General features: G+C 43.9%; 1 long non-coding RNA gene across 1 annotated transcript; it reads right to left on the bottom strand.

Annotated features, from left to right (window-relative positions):
• Positions 1 to 729: 729 nt before the first annotated feature.
• On the bottom strand, positions 730 to 17,279 carry LOC123744186 (uncharacterized). The gene is made up of 3 exons (XR_006770766.1): positions 17,040 to 17,279; positions 16,846 to 16,941; positions 730 to 1,661 (listed from the first exon to the last, which is right to left on the bottom strand). It is a non-coding gene; the product is annotated as an uncharacterized lncRNA (long non-coding RNA).
• Positions 17,280 to 17,748: the final 469 nt, after the last annotated feature.

Below are 17,748 nucleotides of genomic sequence, written 5' to 3' on the forward strand. Positions count from 1 at the left end.
GAAGAACTTGACTGGCCTTCACAGAGCCCTGACCTCAACAACACCGAACACCTTTGGGATGAATTGGAACGCCGACTGCAAGCCAGCCTAATCGCCCAATATCAGTGCCCGACCTCACTAATGCTCTTGTGACAGAATGGAAATAAGTCCCCGCAGAAATTTTCCAACATCTAGTGGGAAGCCTTCCCAGAAGAGTGAAGGCTGTTATAGCGGCAAAGGGGGGGGGGAACAACTCCATATTAATGCCCATGATTTTGGAATGAAATGTTCGACGAGCACGTGTCCACATACTTATGGCCATGTAGCGTAGCTCTTATTGCTCTTGAACGTCTTCATTCCCTACACAAAAAAACACCGTTTTTTCTGTCCCACGCTATGAAATTCATCATGCTACTGTGTCTCAAGATCAGTGACCAGACCATTACCTTTTTATTAACAAAGTACATCGCCTGTTCCAACGACCTGCCTCTCGCTCTTCAATCCATCTATGTGAAAGAACCACTGACCACGTAATCACAGGAAACCACCAACATTTCCTGTTTAGAGAAGAACAATCTAATGCACCATTCGAATGTTGCTTAATACCACTGAGTTTGAATGTTCATTTTACCTAATGACTTTTATACGTTGATATCCATGAAAGGATTTCTTCATTTTGGGGACGAAGCCATGTCCGTTGCCCTTCAATGATTCAACATGGTTGAGGGAATTCCCAAGTCCCAACACCATAAAGGTGCGTGTTTTACTATCACATCTATAATCATTAGGCACTATGAGTCAAAACAGTGAGGCTGTGAGCTCTGTCAGTTGGAAAAAAAGCAAATAGTAATGCAAATTTAGTTTCAAATGACTTGCTACAGTTTCTATCTCAGATATTATAAAAGGTTGTCAGCCTGTTGTTTCCAAAAGATCATTAATCTCTCATAAATTAGTCTATGCATCAAAGTATTACTCTGTAGTTGGTGTTTAGACCGCAAACTTTTATAGCCTCCACCTCTTTCTTCCCATGAAAGAGCTCTGTTAAACAACCTACTCTGTCATTATCTATCCCTTACTGTAAATATTTATCAAACGCTCAGACAGGATACAGGAGGATATGTCTCTAGAGAGAGAGGAATGTTATTTTGAGTCTTAGCAACAGGCTACACACTGTTTAAATGATTTACCCTTTACACATTTAATAAGGGGGGGGAATGCAATTTGGGGAATTACATTTACATTTTAGTCATTTAGCAGACGCTCTTATCCAGAGCGACTTACAGTAGTGAATGCATACATTTCATACATTTGTTTTTCCCGTACTGGTCTCCCGTGGGAATCGAAATCACAACCGTGGCGTTGCAAACACCATGCTCTACCAACTGAGCCACACGGGACATTTGGTCTGCGCTCCATGCACTACAGCTGCTAGCCTAGGCTCCCTTATCAGGAGCCACAACAAACGTACAAAAATACGTTTCTAAAGTTACTAATTAAAACATTGAACATTTTAAAACAAATAAAGTTTAGGCTACTTATCTATCATCTCCCACATACACAGTAAATCAGTAACAAAAGAAACATACCATCAGTGTCGAAATACAGCAGCATTAACGTCCATCCAAACAAATGGTTCATTGTTCTAAAGCTGGAGCTGTTCAGTGGTGTGCACTGTGAACAACCTGAAAGGTGTACAGAGGACAGAATAAACTCAACCAGACCCTCTGGGGTGTGTTCGTTTCTTAATAAATGGAAGCAAACAAAACAGGGAGGGACCTACCTGAATTTGTCCAATAGAACCTGTCGTTTTACTTGCACTAATTTGGACTAATGATTACACCCCGATCTCATCGCCAGCCTGTTTCTCCCTCCGGTACTAGAGAGAGAAGATTGGTTGCCAACCCTGTCAGTAATCACAACATTGCCGTCAACATCACAACACCCTGTGGAGATGGAGGCCTTGGAGAACACGTATGTGTGAGAAATCATATAATCCATTATTGCCATCAGCTCATTAGACTACAATACCCATCGCTCTTGAGACGGGGAGCGGTTAGGAGATTTGTTGTGTAGTGATGAACCAGAGTAGTGTACTGTAGGTTGTTAAAGACCACCTTCTAGTGGACTAAATGTAGAATTTCGTTGTCAACTGTTTACAGTTTGCATCATCTTGTATGGTAGCCTTCTATGTTCTATTATGGTATATACGCTGAGTGTACAAAACATGAGGAAAACTTACTCTTTCCATGACATAGACTGACCAGGTGAAAGCTATTATCCCTTATTGATGTCATGGTCACCTGTTAAATCCACTTCAATCAGTGTAGATGAAGGGGAGGAGACAGGTTAAAGAAGGATTTTTAAGCTTTGAGACAATTGAGACATGGATTGTGTATGTGTGCCATTCAGAGGGTGAATGGGTAAGACAAAAGATGTAAGTGCCTTTTAACTGGGTATGGTAGTAGGTGCCAGGTGCACCAGCTTGAGTGTGTCAAAAACTGCAATGCTGCTAGGTTTTTCACGCTCAACAGTTTCCTGTGTGTATCAAGAATGGTCCACCACCCAAAAGACATACAGCCAACTTGACGCAATTGTGGGAAGCGTTAGAGTCGACATGGGCCAGCGTCCCTGTGGAACACTTCGACACCTTGTAGAGTCCATGCCCCGGCGAGTTAATGCTGTTCTGATGGCAGGTGCAACTCAATATTAGGAAGGTGTTCCTAATGTTTTGTACACTCAGTGCCTTCAGAAAGTATTCATATTGTCACGTCCTGACCAGCAGAGGGTGTATTGTGTTAGTCTTGGTCAGGATGTGGCAGGTGGTTTGTGTTTGTTAAATGTTGTGTGGGTGATTGGGACTTCCAATTGAAGGCAGGTGTGTTGAGTTGCCTTTGATTGGAAGTCCTATATAGGTGTGTGTGTTTTTCTTTGGGGTTGTGGGTGGTTGTTTGTGTGCACTGCGTTGGTTTGAGCCTGCCACACTGTTACCGGTGTAAGTACTGTTTATTGTTTTTTTGTTCAGTTGGATGCTTTACATGTTTCCTTTAATAAACATGAGTGTCCACAATCCCGCTGCGCCTTGGTCCTCTTCTCTACATGACAACTTCTGTGACACATATCCATTGACTTATTCCACATTTTGTTGTGTTACAGCCTAAATTCTCACCCATCTACACACAATACCCCATAATTACAAAGTGAAATCATGTTTTTTTTTAAATGTTAGCACATTTATTGAAAATGAAATACAGAAATATCTTATTTACATATTCACACCCCTGAGACAATACTTTGTAGAAGCATCTTTGGCAGCGATTACAGCTGTGTCTTTCGGGGTAAGTCTCTAAGGGCTTTGCAGACCTGGATTGTACAATATTTGCACATTATTCTTATTCTTCAAGCTCTGTCAAGTTGGTTGTTGATCATTGCTAGACAGCCTTTTTTCAAGCCGATTTAAGTCAGAACTGTAGCTAGGCCACTCATGGAACATTGACTGTCATCTTGGTAAGCAACTCCAGTGTATATTTGGCCTTTGTTTTTGGTTATTGTCCTGCTGAAAGGTGAATTTGTCTCCCATTCTGTTAAATCAGACTGAACTAGGTTTTCCTCTAGGATTTTGCCTGTGCTTATCTCTATTCCCTTTATTTATATCCTAAACAACTCCTAAGATCTTGCCGATGACAAGCATATCCATAACATGATGTAGCCACCACCATAATTTAAAATATGAAGAGTGGTACTGAGTGATGTCCTGTGTTGGATTTGGATTTGTCCCAAACATAACACTTTGCATTCAGGACATAAAGTTAATTTCTTAACCACATTTTTTGCAATTTTACTTTAGTGTCTCATTGCAAAAAGATTCATGTTTTGGAATATTTGTATTCTGTACTGGCTTCCTTCTGTTCACGCTGTCATTTAGGTTAGTATTTGGGATGAACTACAATGTTGTTGATCCATCCTCTGTTTTCTATCACCGCCACTAAACTCTGTGACTGTTTTATAGTCACCATTGGCCTCATCGTGAAATCCCTGAGTGATTTCCTTCCTCTCTGGCAACTGAGTCAGGAAGAATGTCTATCTTTGTAGTGACTGGGTGTATTGCTACACCGTCCAAAGTGTAATAACAACGTCACCATGCTCAAAGGGATATTAAATGTTTGTTTTTTATATTTTTACCCATCTACCGATAGGTGGCCTTCTTTGTGAGGCAATCTAAAACCTCCCTGGTCTTTGTGGTTGAATCTGTGTTTGAAATTCACTGCTCGACTGACATACCTTACAGACAATTGTAGGTACAGAAATGAGGTACTCATTCAAAAATCATGGTAACATGTGACTTGTTAGGCACATTATTTTGTCCTGAATTTATTTAGGCTTGCCATAACGAAGGGGTTGATTACATACAGTGCATTCGGAAAGTATTCACACCCTTTAACTTTTTCGACATTTTGCTACGTTACAGCCTCATTTTAAAATGTATTAAATAGTTTTTTCCCCTCATCAATCTACACCCAATATCCCATTCTGACAAAGCGAAAACAGTTTTTTTTCTCCATTGATCATCCTTGAGATGTTTCTACAACTTGTTAGGAGTCCACCAGTTGTAAATGCAATTGATTTGACATGATTTGGAAAGGCACACACCTGTCTATATAATGTCCCACACTTGACCATGCATGTCAGAAAAAAACAAGCCATGAGGTTGAAATAATTATCCGTAGAGCTCCGAGACAGGATTGTGTCATGGCACAGATCTGGAGAAGGGTACCAAAAAATGTCTGCAGCATTGAATGTCCCCAAGAACATAGTGGCCTCTATCATTCTTAAATGGAAGACATTTGGAACCACCAAGACTCTTCCTAGAGCTGGCTGCCCGGCCAAACTGAGCAATCACCTTCCAGAAGGACAACCATCTCCGCAGCACTCCACCAATTAGGCCTTTATGGTAGAGTGGCCAGACAGAAGCCACTCCTCAGTAAATGGTACCTGACAGCCCGCTTGGAGTTTGCCAAAAGGCAACTAAAGACTCAGACCATGAGAAACAAGATTTTCTGGTTGGACTATTTTGCTTGAATTCCAAGTGCCACGTCTGGATACAACCTGGCACCATCCCTATGGTGAAGCATGGTGGTGGCAGTATCATGCTGTGGGGATGTTTTTCAGCGGCAGAGAATGGGAGACTAGTCAGGATCGAGGGAAAGATGAACGGAGCAAAGTACAGACATATGAAATCCTTGATGAAAACCTGCTCCAGAGGGCTCTGGACCTCGGACTGGGGTGAAGGTTCACCTTCCAACAGGACGACTGTAAGTACACAGCAAAGACAAAGCAGGAGTGGCTTCGGGACAAGTCTCTGAATGTCCTTGAGTGGCCCAGCCAGAGCCCAGACTTGAACCCGATCGAACATCTCTGGAGAGACCTGAAAATAGCTGTGCAGCAATGCTCCCCATCCAACCTGACAGAGCTTGAGAGGATCTGCAGAGAAGAGCGGGAGAAACTCCCCAAATACAGGTGCTATCACGTTTCAGGAGAAGACCCAGATGCAGACAGTGTCAAAGTAACAAAAGTTAATTACTAGGACAGGGGGCAGGCAAAATGACAGGTCAAGGGTCTTTTAAAAAGCGTTTATGAGCTCGTTAAGAAGCCGAGAATAAAAATGAGCTCTTTCATAGAAATAGGTCCTGCCTCTCAATAAATAGGATAAAGCAGATTATTCAGTCGACGTTCCTATCGGTCCTAGACTATGGCGAAATCATCGATTTCAACACAGCTGCTACTTCATTAAAGTCGTTAGATGCGGTTTATCATAGCGCACTGCGCTTTATTACAGGCAACAATTTTAGCAGTCAACACTGCATTCTTTACCAGAAAGTTGATTGGCCCTCTGATATCACGTAGGCCCTCTGATATGATTACTAAACTTTAGACATACGAGTTACCGCACCAGGTCTCAGGGATGGCTAACCCTGGAAATTCCTTTGGTCTCTGCTGCGTTAGCTAAAACAGCTTTTAGCTTTTTTGCACCTTATTTGTGGAACAATCTTCAAAATGTTCTGAAATATTATGTTTTGGTGCCTCTAGGCCAATTCAGAAAGCTGATTGAGGACCTTTTTACTGATGAATGTCTTTATTTTTTTCTTTCTTTCTGCTTGCATTTTTCTTTTCCTGTGTGTATTTTCTGTAATTTATGTAATTCAGGGCTCACCTGTAAAAGAGACAGAATTACTTTCCCATTGTTCCTCAAATGCAGTGTATGATAAACCATTTTCTAGCTCTGTGTCTCTAATTTTATCAAATGAAAAAAAACTATTTCAAATTTTGCTACATAGGACAGAATCAAGGTCCTATGTAGGACCGAATAAAGGCCTATAGGCCAACGGCCGAGACAATAAGAAGACATAATAACAGATATACCGTAATTTCCGGACTATAAGCTGCTACTTTTTTCCCCACGCTTTGAACCTCGCGGCTTAAACAATGATGCAGCTAATATGGATTTTTCCCGCTTTCAAATAAAAAAATAAAAAAATAAAAAAACACATTCTGTGACGTGCTCAGTTTTTTGGCGGCATGAAGCTTTCATTAGACCAATGAAATTGCCGAACGGGTTAAGGTCAAACAACTTTTTGTTTACTGTTTAGATTAAATCGAGCGCGCTCAAACTTCCCATCATTCTGATTACGGTAGTCATTTTGTCACCCTCATCATGGCAAAGACACGGAGAAATGCATATGATGCAGCTTTCAAGTTGAAGGCGATTGATCTGGCTGTTGGAAAAGGAAATAGAGCTGCTGCACGGGAGCTTGGTCTGGAGCAATGACTTTCTTGGTGTAGGCTACTGTTTACTGCTACTGTTTAATTTAAAAAAAATGTTACAAGCCGTGTTTCGTTAAAGCCTATTTATTTTAGTTACAAGCCGTGTTTCGTTAACGCCTGGGTAAATTTGTTTCAATGTACCGGTAGGCACCTGCGGCTTACAGACATGTGCGGCTTATTTATGTTCAAAATAAGAATTTTTTAAAAATTCAGTGGGTGCGGCTTATATTCAGGTGCGCTCAATAGTCCGGAAATTACGGTATTCAACCACACCTTTTGTTTCATCACAAAACCGGAGAGCAACATCTGTCAGGTGAAGTCCACAAAACATATTACATGTAACAAACAGTTACATGACCTACAGCATGGTCAAGCAAGTTAATATTTCCGACATTTTCGGACTACTAAACAACTATTTATTTAGAACTACAGAGAGTTACCACAAGTCACACTTAAACACTTAAAGCTGTTTTACCTCATTTCGATCAGCATGTTAAATGCGCAACCAGGGGGGGGACTCTAGACCACCTTTACTCCACACACAGAGATGCGTACAACCTCTCCCTTGCCGTCCATTTGGCAAATCTGACCATAATTCTATCCTCCTGATTCCTGCTTACAAGCAAAAATTTAAGCAGGAAGCACCGGTGACTCGGTCAATAAAAAAGTGGTCAGATGAAGCAAATGCTAAGCTACAGGACTGTTTTGCTAGCACAGACTGGAATAGGTTCTGGGATTTTTCCGATGGCATTGAGGAGTACACCACATCAGTCATTGGCTTCATCAATAACTGCATCAATGACGTTGTCTCCATAGTGACTGTACGTACATACCCCAACCAGAAGCCATGGATTACAGGCAACATCCGCACTGAGCTAAAGGGTAGAGCTGCCAGTTTCAAGAAGGTTATAAGAAATCTCTGATGAACCATCAAACAGGCAAAACATCAATACAGGACTAAGATCGAATCGTACTACACTGGCTTCGACGCTCGTCAGATGTGGCAGGGCTTGCACACTATGCCAGACTACAAAGGGAAGCACAGCTGAGAGCTGCCCAGTGACACAAGCCTACCAGACAAGCTAAATTACTTCTATGCTAGCTTTGAGGCAAGTAACACTGAAACATGCATGAGAGCATCAGCTGTTCCGGACGACTGTGTGATCACGCTCTCCGCAGCCGATGTGAGTAAGACCTAAACAGGTAAACATTCACAAGGCCACAGGGCCAGATGGATTACCAGGACGTGTACTCCGAGCATGCGCTGACCAACTGGCAAGTGTCTTCACTGACATTTTCAACCTGTCCCTGTTTGAGTCTGTAATACCAACATGTTACAAGCAGAACACCATAGTCACTGTGCCCAAGAACACTAAGGTAACCTGCCTAAATGATTACCGACCCGAAGCAGTCACGTATGTAGCCATGAAGTGCTTTGAAAGGCTGGTCATGGCTCACATCAACACCATTATCCCAGAAACCCTAGACCCACTTCAGTTTATGTACTGCCCTAACAGATCCGCAGATGATGCCATCTCTATTGCACTCCACACTGCCCTTTCACACCTGGACAAAAGAAACACCTATGTGAGAATGCTATTCATTGACTACATCTCAGCGTTCAACACCATAGTGCCCTCAAAGCTCATCACTAAGCTAAGGACCCTGGGACTAAACACCTCCCTCTGCAACTGGATACTGAACTTCCTGACAGTGGTAAGGATAGGTAACAACACATCCGCCACTCTGATCCTCAACATGGGGGCCCCTCAGGGTTGCATGCTCAGTCCCCTCCTGTACTCCCTGTTCACTCATGACTGCATGGCCAGGCATGACTCCAACACCATCATTAAGTTTGCTGATGACACAACAGTGGTCGGCCTGATTACCGACAACGATGAGACATCCTATAGGGAGGAGGTCAATGACCTGGCCGTGTGGTGCCAGGACAACAACCTCTCCCTCGACATGATCAAGACAAAGGAGATGATTGTGGACTACAGGAAAAGGAAGACCCGAGTGCGCCCCCATTCTCATGGAGAGGGCTATAGTGGAGCAGGTTGAGAGCTTCAAGTTCCTTGGTGTTCACATCACCAACAAACTAACATGGTCCAAGCACACCAAGACAGTCGTGAAGAGGGCACGACAAAACCTATTCCTCCTCAGGAGACTGAAAAGATTTTGCATGGGTCCTCAGAAGGTTGTACAGCTGCTCCATCGAGAGCATCCTGACAGGTTGCATCACTGCCTGGTATGCCAAATGCTCGGCCTCCGACCGCAAGGCACTACAGAGTGTAGTACGTACGGCCCAGTACATCACTGGGGCCAAGCTTCCTGCCATCCAGGACCTCTATACCAGGTGGTGTCAGAGGAAGGCCCTAAAAATTGTCAAAGACTCCAGCCAACCTAGTCATAGACTGTTCTCTCTGCCACTGCACAGCAAGCGATACCGGAGCGCCAAGTCTAGGTCCAAGAGGCTTCTAAACAGCTTCTACCTCCAAGCCATAAGACTCCTGAACATCTAATCAAATGGCTACCCAGACTATTTGTATGGCCCCCCTCTTTTTTGCGCTGCTGTAACACTTATTATCTATACATAGTCACTTTAATAACTCTACCTACATGTACATATTACCTCAATTACCTTGACTAACCGGTGCCCCAGCACATTGACCCCCCGCACATGCTCTTTAATTATTTGCTACTTTTATTTCTTAGATATTTATCTTAAAACTGCATTGTTGGTTAAGGGCTTGTAAGTAAGCATTTCACTGTAAGGTGTTGTATTTGGCACATGTGACAAATACAATTTGATGTGAAGTCCCAAAGAAAACAGGCGCTTCCTCCCTTATTCCAGCCCCATATCAGCGTCGACATTTCAACATCTATTCATCTACAGTTGAAGTCAGAAGTTTACATACACCTTAGCCAACTAGATTTAAACTCCGTTTTTCACAATTTCTGACATTTAATCTGAATAAAAAGTCCCTGTCTTAGGTCAGTTTGGATCACCACTTTATTTTAAGACTGTGAAAGATCAGAATAATGGTTGAGTGAATGGTTTATTTCAGCTTTTATTTCTTTCATCACATTCCCAGTGGGTCAGAAGTTTACATACACTCAATTAATATTTGGTAGCATTGCCTTTAAATTGTTTAACTTGGGTCAAACGTGTCGGGTAATCTTCCATAAGCTTCCCACAATAAATTGGGTGAATTGTGGCCCATTCCTCCTGACAGAGCTGGAGTAACTGAGTCAGGTTTGTAGGCCTTCTTGCTCGCACACACTTTTTCAGTTCTGCCCACACATTTTCTATAGCATTGAGGTCAGGGCTTTGTGATGGCCACTCCAATACCTTGACTTTGTTGTCCTTAAGCTATTTTGCTACAACTTTGGAAGTATGCTTGGGGTCATTGTCCATTTGGAAGACCCATTTGCGACCAAGCTTTAACTTCCTGACTGATGTCTTGAGATGTTGCGTCAATATATGCACATAATTTTCCTCCCTCATGATGCCATCTATTTTGTGAAGTGCACCAGTCCCTCCTGCAGCAAAGCACCCCCACAACGATGCTGCCACCCCCATGCTTCACGGTTGAGATGGTGTTCTTCGGCTTGCAAGCCTCCCACTTTGTTCCTCCTAACATGATGGTCATTATGGCCAAACAGTTCTATTTTTGTTTCATCAGACCAGAGAACATTGCTCCAAAAAGTACGATCTTTGTCCCCATGTGCAGGTACAAACGTAGTCTGGCTTTTTTATTGTCACGTCCTGACCAGAAAATGAGTTATTTGTTATTATTGTTTGGTCAGGACGTGGCAGGGGGTATTTGTTTTATATGGTTCGGGGTGTGTGTTTATGTAGAGGGGTGTTTGATTTATGTATTCCGGGGTTTTGGTCTATGTTTGTATATTTCTACGTCTGTTCTAGGGTGTTTAATTCTATGTTTAGGTATTTGGGATTGGGGCCTTCAATTGGAGGCAGCTGTTTATCGTTGCCTCTGATTGAAGGTCCTATAATTAGGAGTATGTTTGTTTTGGGAATGGTGGGAGGTTGTTCTTTGTACTTCCGTGTGAGCCTACAAGACTGTTCGTTCGTTTATTGTTTTGTTTATTAGTCGTGTTCTCAATAAAAGTTAAGATGAGCACTCAACCCGCTGCGCCTTGGTCCATTCACTACGACGACCGTAACAGAACCTCCCACCAACCACGGACCAAGCAGCGGGCCCAGGAGGAGGAAGGATCCTGGGCCAGGGAGAAAAGGGAGTGGAGGACATCTTGGACATGGGAGGAGATAATGGCAGGGGACAAGACCTTGCCATGGAGACAGGTGGAGACAGCAAGAGAGGACCGGCGAAGGTGGAACGAAGACCGGGACTGTTACAGTGGTACACGGTTGGCGTTTAAGCCTGAGAGGCAGCCCCAAGGCACACGGGTAGATTGGCTGGGCCAGGATTAAGCACCAAGCCAACTCCCCGTGCTTATTGGAGGCAGCCTATTACTGGTCAGGTCCCGTGCTTTGTAGTGATGCTCACGGCGTCGAGGCCAAGTGTTCACAGGCCGGTGTGCACGGTGCAAGCGCCCGCATTTGCCAGGGGGAAGCGGGCATCCAGCCAGTAAGGGTGGAGCCAGTACTGCGCTCAAGACCGCCAGTGCGTCTTCACGGCCCAGTGTAACCTGTTCCCGCTCCTCGCACTAGCCTTGAGGTGCGTGTCTCCAGTCTGACACTTCCAGCACCAGCCCCACGCACTAGGCTTCCAGTGCATCAGCCCAGTCCAGTACGTCCTGTTCCTGCTCCTCACACTAGCCTTGGGGTGCGTGTCTCCAGTCTGGTACCTCCACTACCAGCCCCACGCACCAGGCCTCCAGTGCGTCAGCCCAGTCCAGCTCATCCTGCTCCTGTTCCTCGCACTAGCCCTGTGGTGTGTGTCCTTAGTCTGGCGCGCCCTAAGCCAGCCCCACGCACCAGGCCTCCAGTGCGTCAGCCCAGTCCCGAGCTTCCGACGACAGTACCTCGTCCAGAGTGTCCGGCAACAGTGCCTCGTCCAGAACTTCCAGCAACAGTGCCTCGTCCAGAGCTTCCGGCGACAGTGCCCCGTAGAGAGACGGCCCACTGTCCGGAACCAAGAGAGACGGCCCACTGTCCGGAACCAAGAGAGACGGCCTACAGTCCGGAACCGAGTGAGACGGCCTACAGTCCGGAACCGAGAGAGACGGCCTACAGTCCGGAACCGAGAGAGTCGCCCTACAGTCCGGAGCTCCCAGAGTCGCCCTACAGTCCGGAGCTCCCAGAGTCGCCCTACAGTCCGGAGCTCCCAGAGTCGCCCTACAGTCCGGAGCTCCCAGAGTACAGCCCAGGGTCTACAGTGACATGCTTCAGGCCGAGGTATTCGGTAGGGGTGGACTGGTCAGGTAGGGGACTAAGGCCTGAGCCTGAGCCACCTCCACTGTAGGAGGTTTGGGGAGGGGGGGGGTGTAGCACGGGAGCCGTCGGTGACGGCAGCCACCCTCCCTTCCCTCCCTTTAATTTAGGGGTTCTTTTTGTAGATATTTTTGTTGTCAGGTGCATCCGGCGTCTGCACCTTTGGGGTACTGTCACGTCCTGACCAGAAAAGGGGTTATTTGTTATTATTGTTTGGTCAGGACGTGGCAGGGGGTATTTGTTTTATATGGTTTGGGGTGTGTGTTTATGTAGAGGGGTGTTTGATTTATGTATTCCGGGGTTTTGGTCTATGTTCTATGTTTGTATATTTCTATGTCTGTTCTAGGGTGTTTAATTCTATGTTTAGGTATTTGGGATTGGGGCCTTCAATTGGAGGCAGCTGTTTATTGTTGCCTCTGATTGAAGGTCCTATAATTAGGAGTATGTTTGTTTTGGGAATGGTGGGAGGTTGTTCTTTGTACTGCTGTGTGAGCCTACAAGACTGTTCGTTCATTTATTAGTCGTGTTCTCAATAAAAGTTAAGATGAGCACTCACTCACTACGACGAACGTGACATTTATGGCGGTTTTGGAGCAGTGGCTTCTTCCTTGCTAAGCGGCCTTTCAGGTTATGTCAATATATGACTCGTTTTCCTATAGATACTTTTGTACCCGTTTCCTCCAGCATCTTCACAAGGTCCTTTGCTGTTGTTCTGGGATTGATTTGCCCTTTTCGCACCAAAGTACGTTAATCTCTAGGAGACAGAACACGTCTCCTTCCTGAACGGTATGATGGCTGCGTGGTCCCGTTGTGCTTATACTTGCGTACTATTGTTTGTACAGATGAACGAGGTACCTTCAGGCATTTGGAAGGATGATCCAAGGATGAACCAGACTTGTGGAGGTCTACAATTTGTTTTCTGAGGTCTTGGCTGATTTCTTTTGATTTTCCCATGATGTCAAGCAAAGAGGCACTGAGTTTGAAGGTAGGCTTTGAAATACATCCACAGGTACACCTCCAATTGACTGAAATGATGTCAATTAGCCTATCAGAAGCTTCTAAAGCCATGACATCATTTTCTGGAATTTTCCAAGCTGTTTAAAGGCACAGTCAACTTAGTGTGTAACCTTCTCACCCACTGGAATTGTGATACAGTGAGTTATAAGTGAAATAATCTGGCTGTAAACAATTGTTGGAAAAATTACTTGTGTCATGCACAAAGTAGATGTCCTAACCGACTTGCCAAAACTATAGTTTGTTAACAAGACATTTGGGGAGTGGTTGAAAAACGAGTTTTAATGACTCCAACCTAAGTGTATGTAAACTTCCGACTTCAACTGTATGCTTAGTCTAATACAGTGAAACCTAAAAGATATAAAACAACTATTTAGTCCAATCAACGTAAGCTACATATGATGTGGCAGTCCATGTTACTGATTTCTGTGTGTGTGTGTGCGTGAAAACATGTTGACGCACCTTACTTGTAGAGAAGCGCCAATGCCGCCATCCTCCATTTTGTAAACGGTCTATGACTCTGTCATACAGTAGGCTAGACGCTTTTAGTTTTGGTTGTTCTAGGCTACCTGGCTAAAACGCTTGCTGGCTAGCCTAACTTCCCTTCATTGGAAACGATGCGCCAGGCCAGCTAATTGGCGTTAGCCTATAGTAGGTCTAAATGCCTACTACATCTAGATAGCTACATGTTGAACTTCCATCCTCTCAGGCCAGGAGCACAACGTATGAATTTATGGTTGGATCAGAATTGCCGTTATAATCATTGGCCAGTACTGAGAATGAAGTAAAACAACAAGTCCTAATCCCTATCTACATCCATGGCTAATTTTGGAAAGGGCTGATTTTAGCTAGCTAGCCACCGGAGGACAAAGACATAACGAGATGCAACAACTGAAGTTCTCTCAATGACGTTTGGCACCGAGACGAAAGATGGGCCTATATTATTTTGTTTCTTTTATTCTTGGTTATTCTTTTGAGGAAGCTTGTCTACCCTTTGCATCCATGAATACACACCCTTGCATATTCTACAAAAATTAATTGGTAGCTGATTAGTATGCTGTTACATCAAACATTTATTTTACAATCTGCAATTAATTAATATCCAACTTTAATTAGGCTACTGAACAAGTAGGCCCCTAATTACACTATGTAGACAAAGGCATGTGAACACCCCTTCGATTTAGCTATTTCAGCCACACTCGTTGCTGACAGGTGTGTAAAATCGACACACAGCCATACAATCTCCATAGACAAACAATGGCAGTAAAATTGCCTTACTGAAGAGCTCAGTGACGTTCAACGTGGAACGGTCATAGGGTGCCACCTTTCCAACAAGTCAGATCGTCAAATTTCTGCCCTGCTAGAGCTGCCCTGGTCAACTGTAAGTGCTGTTATTGTAAAGTGGAAACATCTAGGAGCAACAAAGGCTCAGCTGCGAAATGGTAGGCCTCACAAGCTCACAGAACGGGACCGCCTAGTGCTAAAGCGCGTATTGTCTAAAAAGCGTCTGTCCTCAGTTGCAACACTCTCTATTGAGTTCCAAACTGCCTTTGGAAGTAACTTCAGCACAAAAACTGTTCGTTGGGAGGTTCATGAAATGGGTTTCCATGGCTGAGCAGCCGCACACAAGCCTAAGATCACCATGCGCAATGCCAAGCATCGGCTGGAGTGGTGTAAAGCTCTCCGACTCTGGAGCAGTGGAAACGCATTCTCTGGAGTGATGAATCACGCTTCACCATCTGGCAGTCCGACAGACAAATCTGGGTTTGACGGATGCCAGGAGAACGCTACCTGCTTGAATGCATAGTGCCAACTGTAAAATTTGGTGGAGGAGGAATAATGGTCTGGGGATGTTTTTCATGGTTCGAGCTAGACCCCTTTAGTTTCAGAGAAGGGAAATCTTAAACTACAGCATACAATGAAATTCTAGACAATTCTGTGCTTCCAACTTTGTGACAACAGTTTGGGGAAGGCCCTTTCCTGTTTGATCATAACAATGCCCCCCCGTGCACAAAGCGAGGTCCATACAGAAATGATTTGTCAAGATCGTGTAGAAGAACTTGACTGGCCTTCACAGAGCCCTGACCTCAACAACACCGAACACCTTTGGGATGAATTGGAACGCCGACTGCAAGCCAGCCTAATCGCCCAATATCAGTGCCCGACCTCACTAATGCTCTTGTGACTGAATGGAAATAAGTCCCCGCAGAAATTTTCCAACATCTAGTGGGAAGCCTTCCCAGAAGAGTGAAGGCTGTTATAGCGGCAAAGGGGGGGGAACAACTCCATATTAATGCCCATGATTTTGGAATGAAATGTTCGACGAGCACGTGTCCACATACTTATGGCCATGTAGCGTAGCTCTTATTGCTCTTGAACGTCTTCATTCCCTACACAAAAAACACCGTTTTTTCTGTCCCACGCTATGAAATTCATCATGCTACTGTGTCTCAAGATCAGTGACCAGACCATTACCTTTTTATTAACAAAGTACATCGCCTGTTCCAACGACCTGCCTCTCGCTCTTCAATCCATCTATGTGAAAGAACCACTGACCACGTAATCACAGGAAACCACCAACATTTCCTGTTTAGAGAAGAACAATCTAATGCACCATTCGAATGTTGCTTAATACCACTGAGTTTGAATGTTCATTTTACCTAATGACTTTTAGACGTTGATATCCATGAAAGGATTTCTTCATTTTGGGGACGAAGCCATGTCCGTTGCCCTTCAATGATTCAACATGGTTGAGGGAATTCCCAAGTCCCAACACCATAAAGGTGCGTGTTTTACTATCACATCTATAATCATTAGGCACTATGAGTCAAAACAGTGAGGCTGTGAGCTCTGTCAGTTGGAAAAAAGCAAATAGTAATGCAAATTTAGTTTCAAATGACTTGCTACAGTTTCTCTCAGATATTATAAAAGGTTGTCAGCCTGTTGTTTCCAAAAGATCATTAATCTCTCATAAATTAGTCTATGCATCAAAGTATTACTCTGTAGTTGGTGTTTAGACCGCAAACTTTTATAGCCTCCACCTCTTTCTTCCCATGAAAGAGCTCTGTTAAACAACCTACTCTGTCATTATCTATCCCTTACTGTAAATATTTATCAAACGCTCAGACAGGATACAGGAGGATATGTCTCTAGAGAGAGAGGAATGTTATTTTGAGTCTTAGCAACAGGCTACACACTGTTTAAATGATTTACCCTTTACACATTTAATAAGGGGGGAATGCAATTTGGGGAATTACATTTACATTTTAGTCATTTAGCAGACGCTCTTATCCAGAGCGACTTACAGTAGTGAATGCATACATTTCATACATTTGTTTTTCCCGTACTGGTCTCCCGTGGGAATCGAAATCACAACCGTGGCGTTGCAAAACACCATGCTCTACCAACTGAGCCACACGGGACATTTGGTCTGCGCTCCATGCACTACAGCTGCTAGCCTAGGCTCCCTTATCAGGAGCCACAACAAACGTACAAAAATACGTTTCTAAAGTTACTAATTAAAACATTGAACATTTTAAAACAAATAAAGTTTAGGCTACTTATCTATCATCTCCCACATACACAGTAAATCAGTAACAAAAGAAACATACCATCAGTGTCGAAATACAGCAGCATTAACGTCCATCCAAACAAATGGTTCATTGTTCTAAAGCTGGAGCTGTTCAGTGGTGTGCACTGTGAACAACCTGAAAGGTGTACAGAGGACAGAATAAACTCAACCAGACCCTCTGGGGTGTGTTCGTTTCTTAATAAATGGAAGCAAACAAAACAGGGAGGGACCTACCTGAATTTGTCCAATAGAACCTGTCGTTTTACTTGCACTAATTTGGACTAATGATTACACCCCGATCTCATCACCAGCCTGTTTCTCCCTCCGGTACTAGAGAGAGAAGATTGGTTGCCAACCCTGTCAGTAATCACAACATTGCCGTCAACATCACAACACCCTGTGGAGATGGAGGCCTTGGAGAACACGTATGTGTGAGAAATCATATAATCCATTATTGCCATCAGCTCATTAGACTACAATACCCATCGCTCTTGAGACGGGGGAGCGGTTAGGAGATTTGTTGTGTAGTGATGAACCAGAGTAGTGTACTGTAGGTTGTTAAAGACCACCTTCTAGTGGACTAAATGTAGAATTTCGTTGTCAACTGTTTACAGTTTGCATCATCTTGTATGGTAGCCTTCTATGTTCTATTATGGTATATACGCTGAGTGTACAAAACATGAGGAAAACTTACTCTTTCCATGACATAGACTGACCAGGTGAATCCAGGTGAAAGCTATTATCCCTTATTGATGTCATGGTCACCTGTTAAATCCACTTCAATCAGTGTAGATGAAGGGGAGGAGACAGGTTAAAGAAGGATTTTTAAGCTTTGAGACAATTGAGACATGGATTGTGTATGTGTGCCATTCAGAGGGTGAATGGGTAAGACAAAAGATGTAAGTGCCTTTTAACTGGGTATGGTAGTAGGTGCCAGGTGCAC

The sequence above is a fragment of the Salmo salar genome, chromosome ssa08 (assembly GCF_905237065.1).
Source record: "Salmo salar chromosome ssa08, Ssal_v3.1, whole genome shotgun sequence".
Taxonomy (NCBI): domain Eukaryota; kingdom Metazoa; phylum Chordata; class Actinopteri; order Salmoniformes; family Salmonidae; genus Salmo; species Salmo salar.